This window comes from Bubalus kerabau, chromosome 4, assembly GCF_029407905.1.
Source record: "Bubalus kerabau isolate K-KA32 ecotype Philippines breed swamp buffalo chromosome 4, PCC_UOA_SB_1v2, whole genome shotgun sequence".
NCBI classification, from domain to species: domain Eukaryota; kingdom Metazoa; phylum Chordata; class Mammalia; order Artiodactyla; family Bovidae; genus Bubalus; species Bubalus kerabau.
The window spans coordinates 22,831,808-22,854,610 of record NC_073627.1 but is presented as its reverse complement, the minus strand read 5'-3'; the positions used below and the strand labels follow the sequence as shown (position 1 = coordinate 22,854,610).

Genomic DNA, 22,803 nt, shown 5'->3' with positions numbered 1-22,803 from the left:
TCTAATCTTACTGCATTTTGGTCAGAAAAGATGCTTGGAATGATTTCTATTTTTTTTGAATTTACCAAGGCTAGCTTTATGGCCCAGGATGTGATCTATCCTGGAGAAGGTTCCATGTGCGCTTGAGAAAAAGGTGAAATTCATTGTTTTGGGATGAAATGTCCTATAGATATCAATTAGGTCTAACTGGTCTATTGTATCATTTAAAGTTTGTGTTTCCTTGTTAATTTTCTGTTTAGTTGATCTATCCATAGGTGTGAGTGGGGTATTAAAGTCTCCCACTATTATTGTGTTATTGTTAATTTCTCCTTTCATACTTGTTAGCATTTGTCTTACATATTGCAGTGCTCCCATGTTGGGTGCATATATATTTATAACTGTTATATCTTCCTCTTGGATTGATCCTTTGATCATTATGTAGTGACCTTCTTTGTCTCTTTTCACAGCCTTTGTTTTAAAGTCTATTTTATCTGATATGAGTATTGCTACTCCTGCTTTCTTTTGGTCCCTATTTGCATGGAAAATTTTTTTCCAGCCCTTCACTTTCAGTCTGTATGTGTCCCCTGTTTTGAGGTGGGTCTCTTGTAGGCAACATATGTAGGGGTCTTGTTTTTGTATCCATTCAGCCAGTCTTTGTCTTTTGGTTGGGGCATTCAACCCATTTACGTTTAAGGTAATTACTGATAAGTATGATCCCGTTGCCATTTACTTTATTGTTTTGGGTTCGAATTTATACACCGTTTTTGTGTTTCCTGTCTAGAGAATATCCTTTAGTATTTGTTGGAGAGCTGGTTTGGTGGTGCAGAATTCTCTCAGCTTTTGCTTGTCTGAAAAGCTTTTGATTTCTCCTGCATACTTGAATGAGATCCTTGCTGGGTACAATAATCTGGGCTGTAGGTTATTTTCTTTCATCACTTTAAGTATGTCTTGCCATTCCCTCCTGGCTTGAAGAGTTTCTATTGAAAGATCAGCTGTTATCCTTATGGGTATTCCCTTGTGTGTTATTTGTTGTTTTTCCCTTGCTGCTTTTAATATTTGTTCTTTGTGTTTGATCTTTGTTAATTTGATTAATATGTGTCTTGGGGTGTTTTGCCTTGGGTTTATCCTGTTTGGGACTCTCTGGGTTTCTTGGACTTGGGTGATTATTTCCTTCCCCATTTTAGGGAAGTTTTCAACTGTTATCTCCTCAAGTATTTTCTCATGGTCTTTCTTTTTGTCTTCTTCTTCTGGGACCCCTATGATTCGAATGTTGTAGCGTTTAATATTGTCCTGGAGGTCTCTGAGATTGTCCTCATTTCTTTTAATTCGTTTTTCTTTTGTCCTCTCTGATTCATTTATTTCTACCATTCTATCTTCTAATTCACTAATCCTATCTTCTGCCTCTGTTATTCTACTATTTGTTGCCTCCAGAGTGCTTTTAATTTCACTTATTGCATTATTCATTATATATTGACTCTTTTTTATTTCTTCTAGGTCCTTGTTAAACCTTTCTTGCATCTTCTCAATCCTTGTCTCCAGGCTATTTATCTGTGATTCCATTTTAATTTCAAGATTTTGGATCAATTTCACTATCATTATTCGGAATTCTTTATCAGGTAGATTCTCTATCTCTTCCTCTTTGGTTTGGTTTGGTGGGCATTTATCCTGTTCCTTTATCTGCTGGGTATTCCTCTGTCTCTTCATCTTGTTTAAATTGCTGAGTTTGGGGTGTCCTTTCTGTATTCTGGCAGTTTGTGGAGTTCTCTTTATTGTGGCGTTTCCTTGCTGTGTGTGGGTTTGTACAGGTGGCTTGTCAAGGTTTCCTGGTTAGGGAAGCTTGTGTCGGTGTTCTGGTGGGTGGGACTGTATTTCTTCTCTCTGGAGGGCAATGAAATGTCCAGTAATGAGTTATGAGATGTCTATGGTTTTGGGGTGACTTTGGGCAGCCTGTATCTTGAAGCTCAGGGCTGTATTCCTTTGTTGCTGGAGAATTTGCTTGATATGTCTTGCCCTGGAACTTCTTGGCCCTTGTGTGGTGCTTGGTTTCAGTGTCGGTATGGAGGCGTTTGATGAGCTCCTGTCAATTAATGTTCCTTGGAGTCTGGAGTTCCCTGGAGTCAGGGTTTGGACTTAAGCCTCCTGCTTCCAGTTATTGGTCTTATTTTTACAGTAGTTTCAAAACTTCTCCTTCTATACAGCACCATTGATAAAACATCTACGTTAAAGATGAAAAGTTTCTCTACTGTGAGGGTCACTCAGAGAGGTTCACAGCGTTACATGGAGAAGAGAAAAGGGAGGAGGGAGTTAGAGGTGACCCAAATGAAATGAGGTGGAATCAATAGTGGAAAGAGTGGGCTAGCCAGTAATCGCTTCCTTATGTGCACTCCACAACTGGATCGCTCAGAGTTGTTCACGGAGTTATACAGAGAAGAGAAGGAGGAGGAAGGAGACAGAGGTGGCCAGGAGGATAAAAGGGGGGAATGAAAAGGAGGGAGACAGATCCAGCCAGTAATCAGTTCCCTGAGTGTTCTCCACCGTCTGGAACACACAGAAATTCACAGAGTTGGGTAGAGTAGAGAGGGGTTAGGGAGGAGACACAGGCGACCTGGTGGAGAAAAAGGAGAGTCCAAAGGGAGAGAGAGCAGTCAAGCCAGTAATCTCGCTCCCTAGTGAAAAATGGGTCCTGAAGATTGGGTTCTTAAAGGTACAAAATTGGTAACAAATACATAAAAGCAAAAATTAACAATCTAGAGTAGAGTTTGGAATTTCAAAAATATGATGTTAAAGAAAAGAAGAAGGAAAAGAAAGAGAGAAAAAACGAACAAACAAAAATAAGCAAGGTCGCAAAAATTATAAAGAAAATATAGGTACAAAATTGATAAGTAATACCAAAAAGCAAAAGTTAAAAATCTAGAGTAGAGTTTGGAATTTCAAAAATACAATGTTAAAAAAAAGAAGAAGAAAAATAAAGAGAGAAAACAAGCAAACAAACAAAAACAAACAATGTCACAAAAATTATAAAGAAAATACAGGTACAAAATTGATATCAAATACCAAAAAGCATAAATTAAAAATCTAGAGTAGAGTTTGGAATTTCAAATATACAATGTTATAGAAAAGAAGAAGAGAAAGAAACAGAGAAAGAAAAAAAAAGTCACAGAAATTATAAAAAAAACTATAGGTACAAAATTGATAACATATACCAAAAAGCTAAAATTAAAAATCCAGAGTAGAGTTTGGAATTTCAAAAATACAATGTTAAAGAAAAGAATAAAACAAAAAAACAAGGTCAAAAAATTATAAAAAATATGTATATGAAGTTTGCTGAAGAAGTAAAATATAGGGTTTTTTTTGTTTTTTTTTGTTTTTTGCAAAGTAATAGGTTATAAAAGTGAAAATTAAAGGAGCAATAGAGGACTTAAAATTTTTTTAAAAAATTTAAAAAAAAAAGGAAGAATGATCGTAAAAATAGTAAAAATATATCTAGGTCTTTCTCTGGTTTTGTTGTGAGTATTGTGGGTTCAGTTCATTTTTGGCTAGTTCCTTGGTCCGACTTAACATTTCTCAAGATCTATAGGCCCCTTCCTATGTAGTCCGTAGTAACCACAGGGTTTTAATCTATGGCCTGTAGCTTCCAAGGCGTTTCCCTCTGTTATAGCTTCTTCTGTTTGCTGGTCTCTTCAGTGTCTGGTTTCCGCCCTGACACAAAGGGGACGGTGGAGGACACTTTTTTGTTTAGGCTCACTTGTTCAGTCACGCTGTGGGGAGGGAGGGAGGGCGGGATGCTGCAAACAGATAACACTGGTGTGCATTTGCAGTGCCTCAGCCACACTGGGTCTGCACCTGCTCACGGCATGTGTAGCCTCCCTGCCCACACTGCTCAGGCTCTAGGTTGTTCCACCGGGAACCATCCGAGGCCGGCCCTGGGCTGCCTGCACTTACCAGGTCCAAGCCGCTCGGGTTCAGACACTTGGGCAGTCCTCAGAGGCGCAGACTCTCGGTTGGGCCTGCGTTTTGTGCCCTTCCCAGATCCGAGTAGCTCAGATGATGAGGTGTTTGGCGAGCGCGATTGCTGCGACTTATCGCCTCCCCGCCACTTGGTTATCTGGGTGTAAAACTGGCGCACCTTCTCAGGCAGATGTTGACCGTCCAGACCGCCAAGAAGTTTTAGTTAGCAAAGAAGCCTGCTTACAGTTTTATAGATAATGTCTCTCTGGGGCTGCGATTGCCCCCTTCTGGCTCTGGCTGCCTGTCACCGGAGGGGGAAGGTCTGCAGCCGGCTATCTCTGTTCGGTCCTTTGTTCTGTGTGCAGGCCTGGCGGTGTCTTAGGTTAGGGCTGGCTTTTCGCGTGGTAGATATCCCACAGTCTGGTTTGCTAGCCCAAATTATTTCCCTCAGATAGCGCTCAGGGTATTCAGGCCAGGTTCTTACTCTAAGCGATGCAGCCCGCGCCACGCCTCCCTGCCCAGCCCCCGCTTGCTAATGGTGTGTGCAGGCGTCCGTGCTGCTTCTCCGCTGGGGGAGTTACCATAGGGCTCGCAATCTGCGAGTTTTAATTGTTTATTTATTTTTTCTCCCTGTTACGTTGCCACTGTGCTTCCAAAGCTCGGCACAGATTCGGCAGTGAGAAGGTTTCCTGGTGTTTGGAAACTTCTCTCTTTTTAAGACTCCCTTCCCAGGATGGAACTCTGCACCTCCCTCTTTTGCCTCTTTTTTTGTCTTTTATATTTTTTCCTACCTCCTTTCGAAGACTTGGGTTGCTTTTCTGGGTGCCTGATGTCCTCTGCTGGCATTCAGAAGTTGTTTTGTGGAATTTACTCTTTTGATGAATTTGTGGGGGAGAAAGTGTTCTCCCCGACCTACTCCTCCGCCATCTTGGCTCCTCCCCTATATCACTTTTAAATATTAAATTCTCTTGTGTATTTGTGTCTAGTTTTAGACTTGTTTTTTAAAATTCATTAATGATTTTTCATGCACTAGAATATTAATATGCATAATATTAATTTGATCTTAATGGCTACAAGTTCAAGTCTAAAATTGTGGTAATATGCTAGTTAACTCAAATATCTGTATGTGGAAAAACAGTAAATGTACACTGGGTTCCCTGCCATGAGAAAATAAATTGCACCTGGCTGGACTCTCCGGCTGGCATTTTAAAGAAGACAGTATCCAAGTCTGTGATGACATATTAGTCTTCCTGTAAATTCTTGTATATAAGTTACATCTGAACAGTTCAGAGGAACCATCTTGTTTTATCCTTGAAAGTCTACTGTTAATTTCTGAGAACTGTCTTCCCACATACTAACCAGACAGGACTATTAAAGGAGCTTGTGGGAATTATGATTTTGCTTTAGCTATTCCTGAAGCAGAGCTTGTTGCAGGAATTGTGATACTTTCCTGAAATGATTTATTGCTTACTATTTTCCATCTAGAAGGGCTTGAACAGTGCCAAACAGAGGATTAGCATGGCCAAATGAGACTGAGTGAAGGGTACATTTAGTGGATGCTCTATTCACTTGAAATCCATCCTAAGATAAAGTTGACTGGACCACAGAATAATCACTCCGGCCACACTTTCTGATTCATAATTTTATCTCATGGTTTTTACTTTTACAATATCTTCTGTGTCACTTTTGGATATTTTAAAACACTATAACTCTCCCTGGTGGCAATTGTTGTAATTAAGTGCCTGTATAGAGCAACCCTAAGAAGTCTCACATGCCACTCTTGGGCTACTTCATCCAAGTCATTGCATAGGATGAGGGGTAGCTGTTCCTTGCTATTATGAGTCCTGGGTGCTGAGCTATTCTGTGCCGCTTTTCCTAAACTCTATCAGTACCTTTTTAAATAGTCCTTTTATTATCCAGATACAGGGGCCATCTCATTCCCATTGTGACCCAGTTCTTGTTGTAAAAACAGGAAATTATATGCCTCAGATATTTTAATACTGAAAAAGACAGTGTACACCTCCATTTTTGATTTAGCACTAACTAATAAAGCATAATGTTAAAGCCATAGTCTGTATCCTTTAATTAGCAGTTATCAAAGAAAAACACATAGGATGATAAAACATTTGTCAATTCTAGCATATGAAATGTGGAGAAGGCAATGGCACCCCACTCCAGTACTTTTGCCTAGAAAATCCCATGGACGTAGGAGCCTGGTAGGCTGCAGACCATGGGGTCGCTAGAGTCGGACACGACTGAGCAACTTCCCTTTCACTTTTCACTTTTGTGCATTGGAGAAGTAAATGGCAACTCACTCCAGTGTTCTTGCCTGGAGAATCCCAGGGACGGGGGAGCCTGGTGGGCTGCCATCTATGGGGTCACACAGAGTTGGACACAACTAAAGTGACACAGCAGCAGCAGCAGCAGCAGTGTATGAAATGAGAGGGCTGTCTGCAAAACATTTCAGTGTAAGATGAAAAAGGTGAATCTGAAAATGTGTATAAGACATTTCTATGGTAAACTAAGAAAATAGCTCCCAATCTACACTGGGGTGAAACCCACATGATGTCTGTGAGCTTCCATCCATTTTGTCTGTTAACATCTAAATGTTTTCTAGAACTAATAATAAACCCTTTGTTATGTTCACTATTTAGAAATATAGCACAGGTAATATAAACAAATTTTGAGTTTAAAATGTTTTTAATATACTCCTGATTATGAAACAAAACTTATAGACTCTTAGAGTTGTGTAGAAATAGTACTATTGCATATATTCTGACACATTTTCACAGCTAAGAAGGATCGTGTTTACTTGAGTTTTGGTGATGAGAAAGTTGAGTCTCAAAGACTCATGCACTCTTAAGGGCCCATGCATTCTTAAGTAAGACCAAGGAAGGTGATGAAAGCCTAAAATGAAAGAATAAAACCAACAAGAAGATGGAGAAATCTCAGAAATATGAGAAACTAAAATTATGAAGGGGTTTTAGTCTGGAAGTACTTAAGTTTTGAGCATCTATTTACTAGAAAGTTTTGAATTTTTATGGAAAAATTGCCATGATCTTTATTAATTTCCAGAAATCTGGATTTAGAAGGTATACTTAGTATTCTGAAAAAGTCTTATGTTTAGAGAGGAAGACAGGAGAGAAAGAAGGAAGGAAGGAGCAAAGGACAGAGGGAGGAAAGGAAGAAAGGAAAGGAAAGAAGAGGGAGAAAAAAGGACTTGAGGTAGGTTGAGGAGGACCCCTAATGTAAGTAACTGTTCCTGAACATACTCTCCTGCATTTGAAGCAAGATGATCCTTAATGTAAAGTGATAAAGATATGTACACATACCCACATGCACACACGTTGTATCTTTACCAAATCAGGAGATTTCAGTATTAGGGAAATGGGTGTTTATTAAGAACATATAAAAACAATGTCATATGAGATCATCAAAATCCGTGTACTTCAGATGAAGACATTACTGGTCTAAGAATAGATGTATTTGAGCCTGAGTTAAAATCATATGACAAATAATGTTTTCATCTGTCACTTCCTACAACTGAGCACCAACTCTGAAGGCCAAATCAGAAGGAGTTGGCCACTGTGCCCATTCCCCAGTTACTGGCTGGCTCCAACACATTTTATATGATTTCTGAGGACACACTTAGTATGACAAAAATCATGGGCAGAGATTCAGCAACAGGAAGAACCACAGCACACGGGGCGGGGACAGGTGGAGATGACACAGGTGGGGCGATAGCAAGTTGTGTGGCAGGAGACCCGGCCACACACTGGGCGCAGGCAGCAGCTCGGGAGGCAGCAGCTGGAGCCACAGCAAGAGGGGCGGCAGCAGCTGGAGATGCAGCAGGTAGGCCTGCAGCAGCTGTAACCACAGCTGGAAACACAGAAGGAGGGGCGGCAGCAGCAGCTAGAGATGCAGCAGGTGGGGCGAGGGCAGGTGGGCTGGCAGCAGACTGGGCGGCAGGAGCTGGACACACCACAGCTGGGGCTGCAGGTCATCTGGCAGCAGACAGGGCGGCAGCAGCTGGATACACTGCAGCTGGGACGGTAGCAGGTGGTCTGGCAGCAGCTGGGCAGGCAGCAGGTCTCCTGGCAGATATTTTGGCCACAGCTCTGGTCAGAGCAGACGGAGCCACAACAGGAGCTGACCGTGGTGTCAGAGGGTGGAGATGCTGGGTGGGTTTCCAGGAGAGTGAATTTCTCAAGTTTGGAAGCCTCCTTGTGTCATGCTGCTGCTGCTGCTAAGTCGCTTCAGTCGTGTCCGACTCTGTGCGACCCCATAGACGGCAGCCCATCAGGCTCCTCCGTCCCTGGGATTCTCCAGGCAAGAACACTGGAGTGGGTTGCCATTTCCTTCTCCAATGCATAAAAGGGAAAAGTGAAAGTGAAGTCGCTCAGTCGTGTCCGACCCTCAGCGACCCCATGGACTGCAGCCTACCTGGCTCCTCCATCCATGGGATTTTCCAGGCAAGAGTACTGGAGTGGGGTGCCATCCCCTTCTCCTTGTGTCATAGCCTCTTTTATACTGCCAGAACAGGGTGAGTTGTCAAAATGTTTTCCTTTTTTTTTGTTTACATAACATTTAAGTAATTATCAGAATATACAATTATGGCTGTCTATTTAATGGCTTAATCTTACTGGAAACAAAATTTCTTTTCTAGATACAATAAATTCTATCCAATCTGCTTTTCCTTCTGATTCACACCCACTGGCATCTTCTAGCCCACACTTGCGTCATTGTCCTCCACAGAGGGCTATCACGTGATATTTGGCATCTGGAATTACATTTCTTCTCTCCTCTCCCCTCCTATGTTTCCACCAGGATGGGATTTGGGAAATCATATTTCTTGTTGTATATTTCTTCCCATGACCAATGCAGAAATCCCATCTGCACAGCATGGCACCTTGCATGGGACATGAGGAAAAGGCCCTGTTCTGTGGCTCATTTTTGAGCAGTGAAGACGGGACAGTTCTATGTGTATGACACTGATGATCTCTATGCCACTGGAGTGGATTTCCTTGGATGCTTCAAACTTTGGATCATGTTTGATATTCTAAAACCCTGGCAGATAATTTATGGTTCCTGCTACTACTAGGTCACATTGTTGATTAAGTGGTTACTTTGCTATCTTAAATGTTTGTGTCATATCTCTCCAGTTTGTCTCTTAGATTCTGTAAGACATAGCCTCATTTTTATTTTTTACCTCATTCCTAATTAATAATATTTCTTCAGTGGAGCAAAAAAAAAAAAAAAGGTTGACTAATCAGAGTGTGGCTGTCTTCAGAACTTACTTCCAAAGCTGGGAAATCTATAGAACAAGTTTTTTTTGTATAAATTTGAAATGTGAGTAAACTTTAGTAAATTCAACTTTATTTCTACATATCCTCCATTGGTGATAGCCCAACTTGAGAATGCATTAGAATCCTCTAGATGGCTTATTAAAGATGGTTGAGACTACCAGGGTTTCCCTGGTGGCTCAGATGGTAAAAAAAAAAAATCCTCCTGCAATGTGGGAGACCTGGGTTCAATCCCTGGGTTGGGAAGAGCCCCTGGAGAAGGGTATGGCAACCCATTCCAGTATTTTTGCCTGAGGAATCCTGATGGACAGAGGAGCCTGGCAGGCTACAGTCCATGGAGTTGCAAAGGGTAGGACATGACTGAGTGACTAAGTATGCATGAGACTACTCCCAGAATTTCTAATTGCAGGGTTAAATTTGAGGTTCTGCATTTCCAACAGTCACCCAGATGATTCTGATGTGGGATTCAAGGATCACACTCGGGGATCTACTGATTTGTTCTGTTCATTTAAGCTTTGAGGAATTGCCTGTATCAAGTTCCTGCCTTATGTACCAAGCAGACTTGTTGAATGGATTATCTGAGAGACACATGTTGCCAGTTGTTGTTACAAATGTAATGATATTACAAATGTAATGATGTTGCAAATGTACTTCAGAGTCACCTCCCAGGAAATTTATGGTTTACTTGGAAGACCTTACACACACACACACACACACACACACACAATTGTAATAATTTAGTATAGTAAAGCAACAACAAAGGAGTTCATAGTAGTGTAATTTAAGATTTGGGAGAATGGCATTGAAACATGTAAATATCATGTATGAAATGAGTTGCCAGTCCAGGTTCGATGCACGATACTGGATGCTTGGGGCTGGTGCACTGGGACGACCCAGAGGGATGGAATGGGGAGGGAGGAGGGAGGAGGGTTCAGGATGGGGAACACATGTATACCTGTGGCGGATTCATTTTGATACTTGGCAAATCTAATACAGTTATGTAAAGTTTAAAAATAAAATAAAATTTAAAAAAAAAAAAAAAAAAAAAAAAAAATTGTGCTGAAGGCAAATTAGCCAACATGACAGTTCGGTAAAGACAGAAGTTTATTCATGAATAAATATATCTAGTCAATATTTTTAACTTTATTTTACAATTTATTACATTTTAGGTAAAACATCAAAATGCACAAATCTTAATGTGTTATTTGATGAGTTTTAATAAATGGATACATCCATGTAACCTCCACACCTACCAAGATACAGCACATTTCTATTACATCAGAAAGTTCCCACAAGTCACTTCATTAAACTTCCCACATCTATAGAGACAATCATTGTTTTAATATTTTTCACCACAGATTAGTTTTGATCTAGAAACTCAAGCAAAAGATATATACTGTAGTCTCTTTTCTGTCTAGCATCTTTAGCTTGGCATATAATCTGTGAGAATTGTTAACACTGATGCATTAAGAGCTGTACTGATGAAGTACCAATGTTGCATTTTAGCTATTACCAATTAATTTCATGGTGGGGTGACCAATCGTTCCTATTAGCCCAGGGCTTGGGGGCTTTCAAGCCTTAGGACTTACAATGTTTAAACCAGGAAAGTCTCAGGCAAACACAGACAAGTTGGTCATCTTCTGATGACATTCTTAAATGTCTTTATTCTGTTCTGTGGCAGTGATTTATACCATTCTGTCTTTCAGGTAACTTATCCATTCTTCTGCCTCTGTTATTCTGCTATTGATTTTTCATTTGTTGTTATATTGCTCATCTCTGTTTGTTTGTCCTTTAGTTCTTCTGCTGCTGCTGCTAAGTCGCTTCAGTCGTGTCCGACTCTGTGCGACCCCATAGACGGCAGCCCATCAGGCTCCTCCGTCCCTGGGATTCTCCAGGCAAGAACACTGGAGTGTGTTGCCATTTCCTTCTCCAATGCATGAAAGTGAAAAGTGAAAGTGAAGTCGTTCAGTCGTGTCCGGCTCTTTGAGACCCCATGGACTGCAGCCTACCAGGCTCCTCTGCCCATAGGATTTTCCAAGCAAGAGTACTAGATCTTATTAAACATTTCTTTCATTTTCTCAATTGTTGCCTCCATTCTTTTTCTGATATCCTGGATAATCTTCACTATTATAATCCTGAATTCTTTTCAGGAAGATTGCCTGTCTCCACTTCACTTAGTTGTTTTTCTGGGGTTTTATCTTGTTACTTCATCTGGGACATAATCCTCTGCCATTTCATTTTGTCTAACTTTCTGTGACTATGGTTTTCATTATGCAGGCTGCAGGGTTGTAGCTTTTGTTTCTGCTGTCTGCCCTTTGGTGGATGAGGCTGTCTAAGAGGCTTGTGCAAGAGAGGATGGTGGTGGGTAGAGCCAGGTCTTATCCCTCTAGTGGACAGGGCCATGCTCATTAAAATTTTAATCTGCTTGTCTGATCTGTAGGACTGTGTTCCCTCCCTGTTGGTTGTTTGCCCCTCCCTGTTGGTTGTTTGAACTTGTTTGTCACTGAAGAGACATTACTTTGCCAACAAAGGTCTGTCTAATCAAAGCTATGGTTTTTCCAGTAGTCATGTATGGATGAGAGAGTTGGACTAAAAAGAAAGCTGAGCATGGGAGAATTGATGATTTTGAACTGTGGTGTTGGAGAAGACTCTTGAGAGTAACTTGGACTACAAGGAGATCAAACCAGTCCATCCTAAAGGAAATCAGTCCTGAATATTCATTGGAAGGACTGATGCTGAAGCTGAAACTCCAATAATTTGGCCACCTTGTGGCCAGATGTGAAGACCTGACTCATTGGAAAAGACCCTGATGCTAGGCAAGATTGAAGGCAGGAGGAGAAGGAGATGACAGAGGATGAGATGGTTGGATGGCATCACTGACTTGATGTACATGAATTTGAGCAAGCTCCAGGAGTTGGTGATGGACAGGGAAGCCTGGTGTGCTGCAGTTCATGGGGTTGCAAAGAGTCAGACACGACTGAATGACTGAACTGAAGTGAAATACCTTGCCATGTTTTTTCATTAACTTTTATTGGAGCATAGTTGATTTACAATGTTGTTTTAGTTTCTGCTGTACAATAAAGTGAATCAGTTATCCATACTCATATACCCACTCTTTTTTTAGATTCTGTTCCCATATATGTCATTATAGGGTATTGAGTAGAGTTCTCTGTGCTATACAATAGGTTCTTATTAGTTATCTATTTTATATGTAGTAGTGTGTGTATGGGCTTCCCTGGTAGCTCAGCTGGTAAAGAATCTGCCTGAAATGCAGGAGATCCCAGTTCAATTCATGAGTCAGGAATTTCCCTCAGAGAAGGGATAGGGGAATCCAGTATTCTTGGGTTTCCCTGGTGGTTCAGATGGCAAAGAATCTGCCTGTCAAGTGGGAGACCTAGGTTCAATCCCTGGGTTGGGAAGATCCCCTGAAGGAGGGCATGGCAATCCACTCCAGTATTCTAACCAGGAGAATCCCCATGGACAGAGGAGCCTGGCGGGCTACAGTTTATGGGGTCCCAAAAAGTCAGACACGACTGAGCAACAGGCTAGGTCAGTACAGTGTGTGTATGTCAATCCCAATTTCTCAATTTATCCTTCCCTACTTCCCCCCTGGTAACCATAAGTTTGTTTCCTACATCTGGGACTCTATTTCTGTTTTGTAAACAGGCTCATTTGTACCTTTTTCCCCCAGATTCCACAGAAAAGCAATTTCATGTGATATTTGCCTTACTCTGATTTACTTCACTCAGTTGACAATCTCTAGGTCTACCCATGTCAATGCAAATGGCATTATTGTATTCTTTTATGTGGCTAAGCAATATTCCATTATATATATCCATATATATGTATGTGTATATATACACACACACACACACACACACATATATATATATATACCTATTGGCGAAAGTCGCTCAGCCATGTCTGACTCTTTGTGACCCATGGACTATATAGTCCATGAAATTCTCCAGGCCAGAATACTGGAGTGAGTAGCCTATCCCTTCTCCAGGAGCTCTTCCTGACCCAGGAATCAAATTGGGGTTTCCCGCATTGCAGACAGACTCTTTGTGGTAATATATATAATATTATATATATATGCCACATTCTCTTTATCCATTCTTCCATCAATGGACATTTAGGTTGCTTCCATGTACTGACTACTGTAAATAGTGCTGCAATGAACAGTGGGGCACATGCATCTTTTTGAATTATGATTTTCTCTAGATAGCATATTCAAAAGCAGAGACATTACTTTGCCAACAAAGGTTCGTCTAGTCAAGGCTATGGTTTTTCCTGTGGTCATGTATGGATGTGAGAGTTGGACTATGAAGAAGGCTGAGCGCCGAAGAATTGATGCTTTTGAACTGTGGTGTTGGAGAAGACTCTTGAGAGTCCCTTGGACTGCAAAGAGATCCAACCAGTCCATTCTGAAGGAGATCAGCCCTGGGATTTCTTTGGAAGGAATGATGCTAAAGCTGAAACTCCAGTACTTTGGCCACCTCATGTGAAGAGTTGACTCATTGGAAAAGACTCTGATGCTGGGAGGGATTGGGGGCAGGAGGAGAAGGGGACGACAGAGGATGAGATGCTGGATGGCATCACTGACTCAATGGACATGAGTCTGAGTGAACTCAGGGAGTTGGTGATGGACAGGGAGGCCTGGCGTGCTGCAATTCATGGGGTCGCAAAGAGTCGGACACAACTGAGCAACTGAACTGAACTGAACTGAACTGGATATATTGCCAGAAGTGGAATAGCTGGATCACATGGTAGCTCTGTTTTTCCTTTTTAAAGGGACTTCTATACTGTTCTCCATAGTGGTTGTACCAAATTACATTCCCACTATTGGTGTAGGGAGGTCCCTTGGAATATTTTTATCACAATAAATTTTCTTAGTAAACACTTGATTCATATGTTTTTATTTTATAAACTTGTGTTTGCAAAACTAAAGTATATGAGACATTTGAATAATTATATTGTCAGGTAACATGGTATATGGGGGACAGAGATTTTCACTTGATTTGTTATATGTGAGATGTTAGGGGGAAATAAAACATAAGAGAGTTTTTGATTACTAGGGGAGTGTTTCCTATATATTTCTGGGAGATTAAGAAACCTGTTTTTGAAACAGCTGCAAAAGCAGGGTATGTCATCATTATAAAGAAGTGTGAAGAGAATCACAGCCAAAGACCAGTGGTTCACAAAGCAGGCTGCATAATGGAATCAATTGAAGAGTGATTTAAAAAACCATTGCTGCCTGGCTTCTGCCCAGAAAAATTCTGATTTAACTAGTCTGGTGTATGGTGTGTGTCAGAATTTTTTAAAGCTTCTCAGGGAATCTTACTGTGCAGACAAGTTTGAGACCCACCTCCTTAAGCTATTTTACATTGGAAGCAGAAGCAGCTAAAATATTAAAAAATAATTGGTACCATACATATAGTGGAGAAAAATGACTCTGAATTTGGAACACTGAACTTTGAGCAATTTTAAATGGAAAAATGGATAATTCTCTTTACTCTTTCTGATGACTCTAATATCAAAACCAAAAGCTATACTTGGATGAAAAACAGAACATTGGTTAAGAACCATAATGGGAAATTACTACAGATAGCACATTGAATTTTTTTCAATGAAAATCAAAACTTCACTGAGGAGAGACATCATTTGTGTTCTCCTTCTTAAAATTTTTACCTATGATCTGTATCCATGGCCTCCCATTAGAATATATTAATACAGCACAGAGTTTGAGGAGGGTCACCCCACTCATCTTCACTCCTAGTGATCCATGTGGTCCAGAATTATGCCTCCCTCACCATGTCTGTGGGCTCTGTGCATCTAGAAGTCCCAGCTCTAAGAGAAGAAAGTTCCCTCCAGGATCTTTGTTTTTTTTAATTAATTAATTAAATTATTTAATTAATTAATTTTTTTTTTACTTTACAATATTGTATTGGTTTTGCCATACATCAACATGCATCTGCCACAGGTGTACACGTGTTCCCATTCTGAATCCCCCTCCCACCTCCCTCCGCATATCATCCCTCCAGGTCATCCCAGTGCACCAGCCCCGAGCATCCAGTATCGTGCATCGAACCTGGACTGGTGATTCGTTTCTTATATGATACTATACAAGTTTTAATGCCATTTTCCCAAATCATCCCCACCTCCCTCTCCCACAGAGTCCAAAAGACTGCTCTATACATCTGTGTCTCTTTTGCTGTCTCGCATACAGGGTTGTCATTACCATCTTTCTAAATTCCATATATATGCATTAGTATACTGTATTGGTGTTTTTCTTTCTGGCTTACTTCACTCTGTATAATAGGCTCCAGTTTCATCCACCTCATTAGAACTGATTCAAATGTATTTTTTTAGTGGCTGAGTAATACTCCATTGTGTATATGTACCACAGCTTTCTTATCCATTCATCTGCTGATGGACACCTAGGTTGCTTCCATGTCCTGGCTATTATAAGCAGTGCTGCGATGAACATGACTTCTAGTGGTTCACACAGTTCTCACACACTGTTCTCCAAGTATTTGTTCTCAGCCTTAAAAAGCCACCACACCTGGAGGTTTCTGCCCTCAGAGTCAGTCCAAAGCTGATGATAACTGATATCCAACCACCTTGCCTCTTGGAAGGATAGATTTGTGATCATTCACATGGGGTCAGATCCATGGGGTCAGATGAGGATAGCATTCAAATGAAACATAATTTTGGCTTATCTTTTTCTACTACCTTATCATGTATCCATCAGTTTCTTAATGATTTCTCCTGAGAGTACTTCCTTATGAATCTCTTGTGCAAGAATCCCTGTTTTAGGCTCTGCTTCTAGCATACCCAATATAAGATACACAAATTGGGGTGGTTGTTGTTGTTCAGTCACTCTACTTCATGTCTGACTCTTTGTGACACCATGGACTGAAGCATACCAGGCTCTATTGTCTTTCACCATCCCCAAGAGTTTGCTCAGATTCAAGTCCATTGAGTCAGTGATGCTAGCTAACCATCATCCTCTGTCACGCCCTTCTCCTCCTGCCCTCAATCTTTCCCAACATCAGGGCCTTTTCCAGTGAATCGGCTCTCTGCATCAGGTGGCCAGAGTATTGGAGCATCAGCTTCAGCATCAGTCCTGCCAATGAATATTCAGGGTTGATTTCTTTTAGGATTGACTGGTTTGATGTCTTTGCAGTCCAAGGGACTCTTAAGTCTTCTCCAGTATCAAGTTTCAAAAGCATCAGTTCTTCAGCATCAGTCTTCTTTATGGTCCAAATTTCACATCCATACATGACTATTGGAAAAACCATAGCTTTGACTATACACATCTTTGTTGGTAAAGTGATATCTCTGCTTCTTAATATGCTATCTAGATTTGTCATAACTTTCCTTCCAAGAAGCAAGCGTCTTTTAATTTCATGGCTGCAGTCACTGTCTGCAGTGATTTTAGAGACCAAGAAAATAAAATGTGTCACTGTTTTCAATTTTCCCCTTCTATTTTCCATGAAGTAATGGGACCAGATGCCATGATCTTAGTTTTTTGAATGTTGAGTTTTAAGCCAGCTTTTTCACTTTCTTCTTTCACCCTCATCAACAGGCTCTTTAATTCCTCTTTACTTTCTGCCATTAGAGTGGTATCATCTGTACATCTGAATCTGTTGATATTTCTTCTGGCAGTCTTGATTCCATCTTATGATTCATCCAGCCTGGCATTTCACATGATGTATTTTGAATAGAAGTTAAATAAGCAGGATGGCAATATACAGCCTAGTTTTACTCTTTTCCCAATTTTGAACCAGTCCCTTGTTCCATGTCTGGTTCTAATTGTTGCTTCGTGACTGGCATACTGGTTTCTCAGAAGACAGGTATTCCCCTCTCTCTAACAATTTTCCAGTTTGTTGTGATCCACACAATCAAGGGCTTTAGCATAGTCAATGAAATACAAGTAGATGTTTTTATGGTATTCCCTTACTTTCTCCATGACCCAGCAAATCTTGGCAATTTGGTCTCTCGTTCCTCTGCCTCTTCGAAACCCAGCCTGTACATCTGGAAGTTCTTGGTTCACATACTTCTGAAGCCTTGAATTTGAGCAGTAGTTTGAACATTCTTTGGCATCACCCTTATTTGGGGTTGCCATGGAAACTGACCTTTTCCAGTCCTGTGGCCACTGCAGAGTTTTCCAAATTTGCTGACATATTGAGTGCAGCACTTTCACAGAATCATGTTTTAGGATTCAAAATAGCTCAGCTGGAATTCTATCACCTCCACTAGCTTTGTTCATAGTAATGCTCCCTAAGGCCCACTTGAATTCACACTCCAGTATGTCTGGCTCTATGTGAGTGATCACAACATCATGGTTATTTGGATCATTAAGACTTTTGTGTATAGTTTTTCTGTGTATTCTTGCCACCTCTTCCTGAATCTCTTCTGCTTCTGTTAGGTCCTTACAATTTCTGTCCTATATTGTGCTCCTCCTTGCATGAAATGTTCCCTTAATATCTCCAACTTTCTTGAATTTCTTTGAATTTCTCTAGTTTTTCCCATTCTGTTATTTTCCCTATTTCTTTGCATTGTTCACTTAAGAGGATCTTCTTGTCTCTCTTTGCTATTCTCTGGAACTCTGCATTCAGTTGGGTATATCTTTTCCTTTCTCCCTTGCCTCTCACTTCTCTTCTTTCCTCAGCTATTTGTAAAGCCTTCTCAGACAACCACTTTGCCTTCTTGCGTTTCTTTTTCTTTGGGATGGTTTTGGTCACTGCCTCCTGTACAATGTTACAAACTTCTGTGCATAGTGCTTCACTCAGTCTATTAGATCTAATCCCTTGAATCTATTCATCACCTCCACTGCATAATCATAATGGATTTGATTTAGGTCATAACTGAATGGCCTAGTTTCCCCTACTTTCTTCAATTTGAGCCTGAATTTTGCAATAAGGAGCTGATGATCTGGGTCATAGTCAGCCCCAAGTCTTGTTTTTGCTGACTGTGTAGAACTTCTCCATCTTTGGCTGCAAGCAATGTAATCAATCTAATTTCAATATTGATCATCTGGTGATGTCCATGTGTAGAATCCTCTCTTGTGTTATTGGAAGAGGGGGGTTGCTATGGCCAGTATGTGCTCTTGATAAAACTCTGTTAACCTTTGCCCTGCTTCATTTTGTACTCCAAGGCCAAATTTGTCTGTTACTCCAGATATCTCTTGTCTTCCTACACTTGCATTCCAAAACCCTATGATGAAAAGGATATCTTTTTTTTGGTATCAGTTCTAGGTCTTGTAGCTCTCCACCTTCAGCTATGTTGGCATTAGTAGTTGGGGCATAGACTTGGATTACTGTCATATTGAATAGTTTGCCTTGGAAATGAATGGAGATCATTTTGTCATTTTTGCATTTCAGACTTTTGGTGACTATGAGGGCAACTCCATTCCTTCTAAGGGATTCTTTGCCCACAGTAGTAGATATAATGGTCATCTTAAGTAAGTTTGTCCAATTCTATCCATTTTAGTTCACTGATGTTGATGTTCACTCTTGCCATCTCCTGCTTAATCATGTCCAATCTAACTTGATTCATGGACCTAACATTCCAAGTTTCTATGCAATATTGTTCTTTACAGCATCGGACTTTACTTTCACCACCAGACACATCCACAACCGAGCATTGTTTCCACTTTGGCCCAGCCACTTCCTTCTTTCTGGAGCTATTAGTAATTGCCCTCCATTCTTCCCCAGTAGCCTATTATACACCATCTGACATGAGGGGCTCATCTTCCAGTGTCATATCTGTTTCCCTTTTCATACACATCATGGAGTTCTTGTGGCAAGAATACTGAAATGGTTTGCCATTTCCTCCTCCAGTGGACCATATTTTGTCAGAAATCCCCGCTATGACCTATCCATTGTGGGTGGCCCTGCATAGCATGATTCATAGCTTCCTTGAATTATACTAGCACCTTTGCCAGAACAAGGATGTATCCACAAATGGATGGTACCCCTTTAAATACAGTCTCCTTTAGAATGGGAGCTAATAATATGGTGAGCCAAGTTACTTTAGGTGGGTATATTTTGTCCCTCAGATATAATGATATGAAAAACCCCATTTTAAAGAATACTTTGGCCACCTTATGTGAAGAGTTGACTCATTGGAAAAGACCCTGATGCTGGGAGGGATTGGGGGCAGGAGAAGGGGACGACAGAGGATGAGATGGCTGGATGGCATCACCAACTCGATGGACATGAGTTTGGGTAAACTCCGGGAGTTGATGATGGACAGGGTGGCCTGGCATGTTGTGATTCATGGGGTTGCAAAGAATCGGACACGACTGAGCAACTGAACTGAACTGAGGTTAAAAATAATCAGGCAAAAGTTGTTAGAAGAAACAGCAAAATGTTCAAACCATTTAGAGGTTCAATTGACAGCAAATTCAAAAGTTGTCTAACAACATAGCGACCATCCATATGGTATTAAAATTTTTGAAGTATACTGAAACTTAGATTTGGAACACTGGTGTCTTAGATTGGGTGCCCTCAGAAGTAGATCCAAAGCCAGGAATTTGAGAGCAACTAATTTCTTTGGAGAAGGCAATGGCACCCCACTCCAGTACTCTTGCCTGGAAAATCCCATGGATGGAGGAGCCTGGTAGGCTGTAGTCCATGGGGTCGCTAAGAATTGGGCACGACTGAGCGACTTCACTTTCATTTTTCCCTTTCATGCATTGGAGAAGGAAATGGCAACCCACTCCAGTGTTCTTGCCTGGAGAATCCCAGGGATGGGGGAACCTGGTGGGCTTCCGTCTATGGGGTCGCACAGAGTCGGACACGACTGAATTGACTTAGCACTAGCACAGTTTATTTGGGAGATGACCCTAAGAAGCACTTTAGGGAATTTGGGAAGTGATTCAGGGAAGGGACAGAAGCCAATAGAAAGCTTTAAAGAGCAAATTACTCCTGAAGGTAGCTGGGGTTCAATCCCAGTAAGGAATTCTAGGAACTAGTATGATATACCCTCATTCAAGGGAAGAGAAGCTAAGTCATTTATCCACCTACTTCTGTCCACTAATCAAGCACTACTTGCTCTGAAACATTAACTTTCCTATCTCTGACCTTCCCAGAGCTTGCTCCTTCATCCAGAGAAAGTCCTCAGGCAGAGAGATCCAAGTGCTTCCCATAAGAAATCATCTTCCCATATTAGAATAAGGAGTGCTGAGTGACTGGAGGTGGAAATCCATAAATCACCTGCTATAGTCTATTCTTTCTGCAGAGAATAACCATGGAATGATTGACAGGTAAGGATGACAATTCAAGAATGAAAACTAATGAGACACAATTCTTTTTATTTGCTGGCATGGACAGTTAACATTGATTTAACTTTAAGATTTAGGAAAAGCTCCATATAAGAAAATTTGGTGGGAAACAAATATATAATTGGAATATATTGGTTGACAGATTTCAGAGAAAATTGGTACTTTGTGCTTGTTTAGTAGAGATAGTATCATGATGGAGAGGGGGCAATATATTTGGAGGCCAAATTTAGTATAAGAATCTGTTATGCTTGGGGCTGGTGCACAGGGACGACCCAGAGGGATGGAATGGGGAGGGGGGAGGGAGGAGGGTTCAGGATGGGGAACACATGTATACCTGTGGCGGATTCATTTTGATATTTGGCAAAACTAATACAGTTATGTAAAGTTTAAAAATAAAATAAAATTAAAAATAAATAAATAAAATAAAATAGAATTAAAAAAAAGAAAAAAAAACTCAAAACACTTTTAAATTATCATAACAAAACCCAGGCATTCAACAAATTAGTATTCCAAATGTAACCCATAGCAGGAGAAAAAAATAGACAATGTGACAGATGCAACAACTAAAATAAGTAAGTGAAGTGAAGGTCGCTCAGTCCTGTCCCAGTCTTTGTGAGCCCATGGACTATACAGTCCATGGAACTCTCCAGGCCAGGATACTGGAGTGGGTGGCCTTTCCCTTCTCCGGGGGATCTTCTCAATCCAGGGATCCAACCCAGGTCTCCCATATTGCAGGTGGATTCTTTATCAGCTAAGCCACCAGGGAAGCCCACATTATTAATAATTACATTAAATAGGTATTCAGACTCTTCAGGTAAAGATGGAGATTTCAAAAATAGGTTAAATTAAAAAAAAAAGCAAATCATAACTCTTGTGGTAGTAGACAGAAAAATTACCTGCTCCGCTCCCCCCACCCCCAGATTCTGTGATTAAGTTGCATCAAGTGGTAAGGGGAATTCCACCTACATATGGAAATAAAGTTGCTAATCAGAAGATACATTATCTTGAATATCGAGATGGGCACTACATAGTCACAAGAATCATTGAAAGTGGAAGAGAGAGACAAAAGAAGAATCAGAGTCAGAAATTGCTGTGAAATTGCCCTGGTGGCTCAGCTGGTGGAAAATCCGCCTGCAATGCAGGAGATCTGGGTTCAATCCCTGGGTTGGGAGGATCCCCTGGAGGGGGGAAGGGCTACCCACGCCGGTATTCTGGCCTGGAAATTTCCATGGACTGTATCCACTGGAGAAGGAAATGGCAACCCACTCCAGGACTCTTGCCTGGAAAATCCTATGGATGGAGGAGCCTGGTAGGCTATAGTCCACAGGTCGCAAAGAGTGAAACATGACTGAGCAACTTCACTTTGACTTTTGAAGACTTGAGTGATTCTACAGGCAAAAGATTTGGCCTGCACATGCTATCTTTGACTATGGAGAGAGGAGGGGATGAACCCGGAGATTCTGGTGGCCAGTGGCCTCTGGGATCTGGAATGGGAGGGAAATGGATTCTTTCATGCAGCCTATAGAAAAAAATAAGCCAAAAAAGAAATAAAACCATAAAAAAAAAAAAAAGAATCTGTTAGAACTGAGGTTTGACAGTTGGCCTCTCATGGTTCAGCTAACACTTGGACTCTATTGATCAGGTTGGTTGATGGTGCAGGACGGGGCGTTCAGCAGCAAGAACCTCTAAAGCAGACTGGGTGGCAGCAAGTGGTCTTGCAGCATCTGGGGCGGTAGCAGCTAGAGATACAGCATGTGGGCCTGCAGCAGCTGGAGATACAGCAGCGGGGGTGGCAGCAGGTGGTCCTGCAGCAGGTGGGGCATCAGCAGGTGGTCCTGCAGCAGGTGGGGTGGCAGCAGGTGGACACACCACAGCGGGGGTGACAGGTGGTCTGGCAGCAGACAGGCAGCAGCTGGACACACTGCAGCTGGGACACAACAGGTGGTTGTGAAGCAGGTGGTCTGGCAGCAGCTGCGGGGGTCAGCAGGTTTCCTGGCAGAGACCTTGGCCACAGCTCTGGTCAGAGCAGATGGAACCCCAACAAAAGTTGACCATGGTGTCAGAGGGTAGAGGTTCTGGGACGATTTTCAGAAGAGCATATTTCTTGAATCTGAATGCCTTCTTGCTCCAGGTCCTGTTTTATACTCTGCTGAAGGAGCTCTTTTTTTTGTTACTGTTTATCCTAATAAGTGAGGAATTATTAAATCAGGCAATTATATTTTCCAAATTGGATGGGAAACAATTTCCTATTTTTATGGATTAGCATTTATCTCAGTGACT

The 22,803-nt window shown here is 41.3% G+C and overlaps 1 pseudogene; it reads right to left on the bottom strand.

Moving 5' to 3' along the window:
* Positions 1 to 7,604: 7,604 nt before the first annotated feature.
* Positions 7,605 to 22,578, bottom strand: LOC129650815 (keratin-associated protein 4-8-like; annotated as a pseudogene).
* Positions 22,579 to 22,803: the final 225 nt, after the last annotated feature.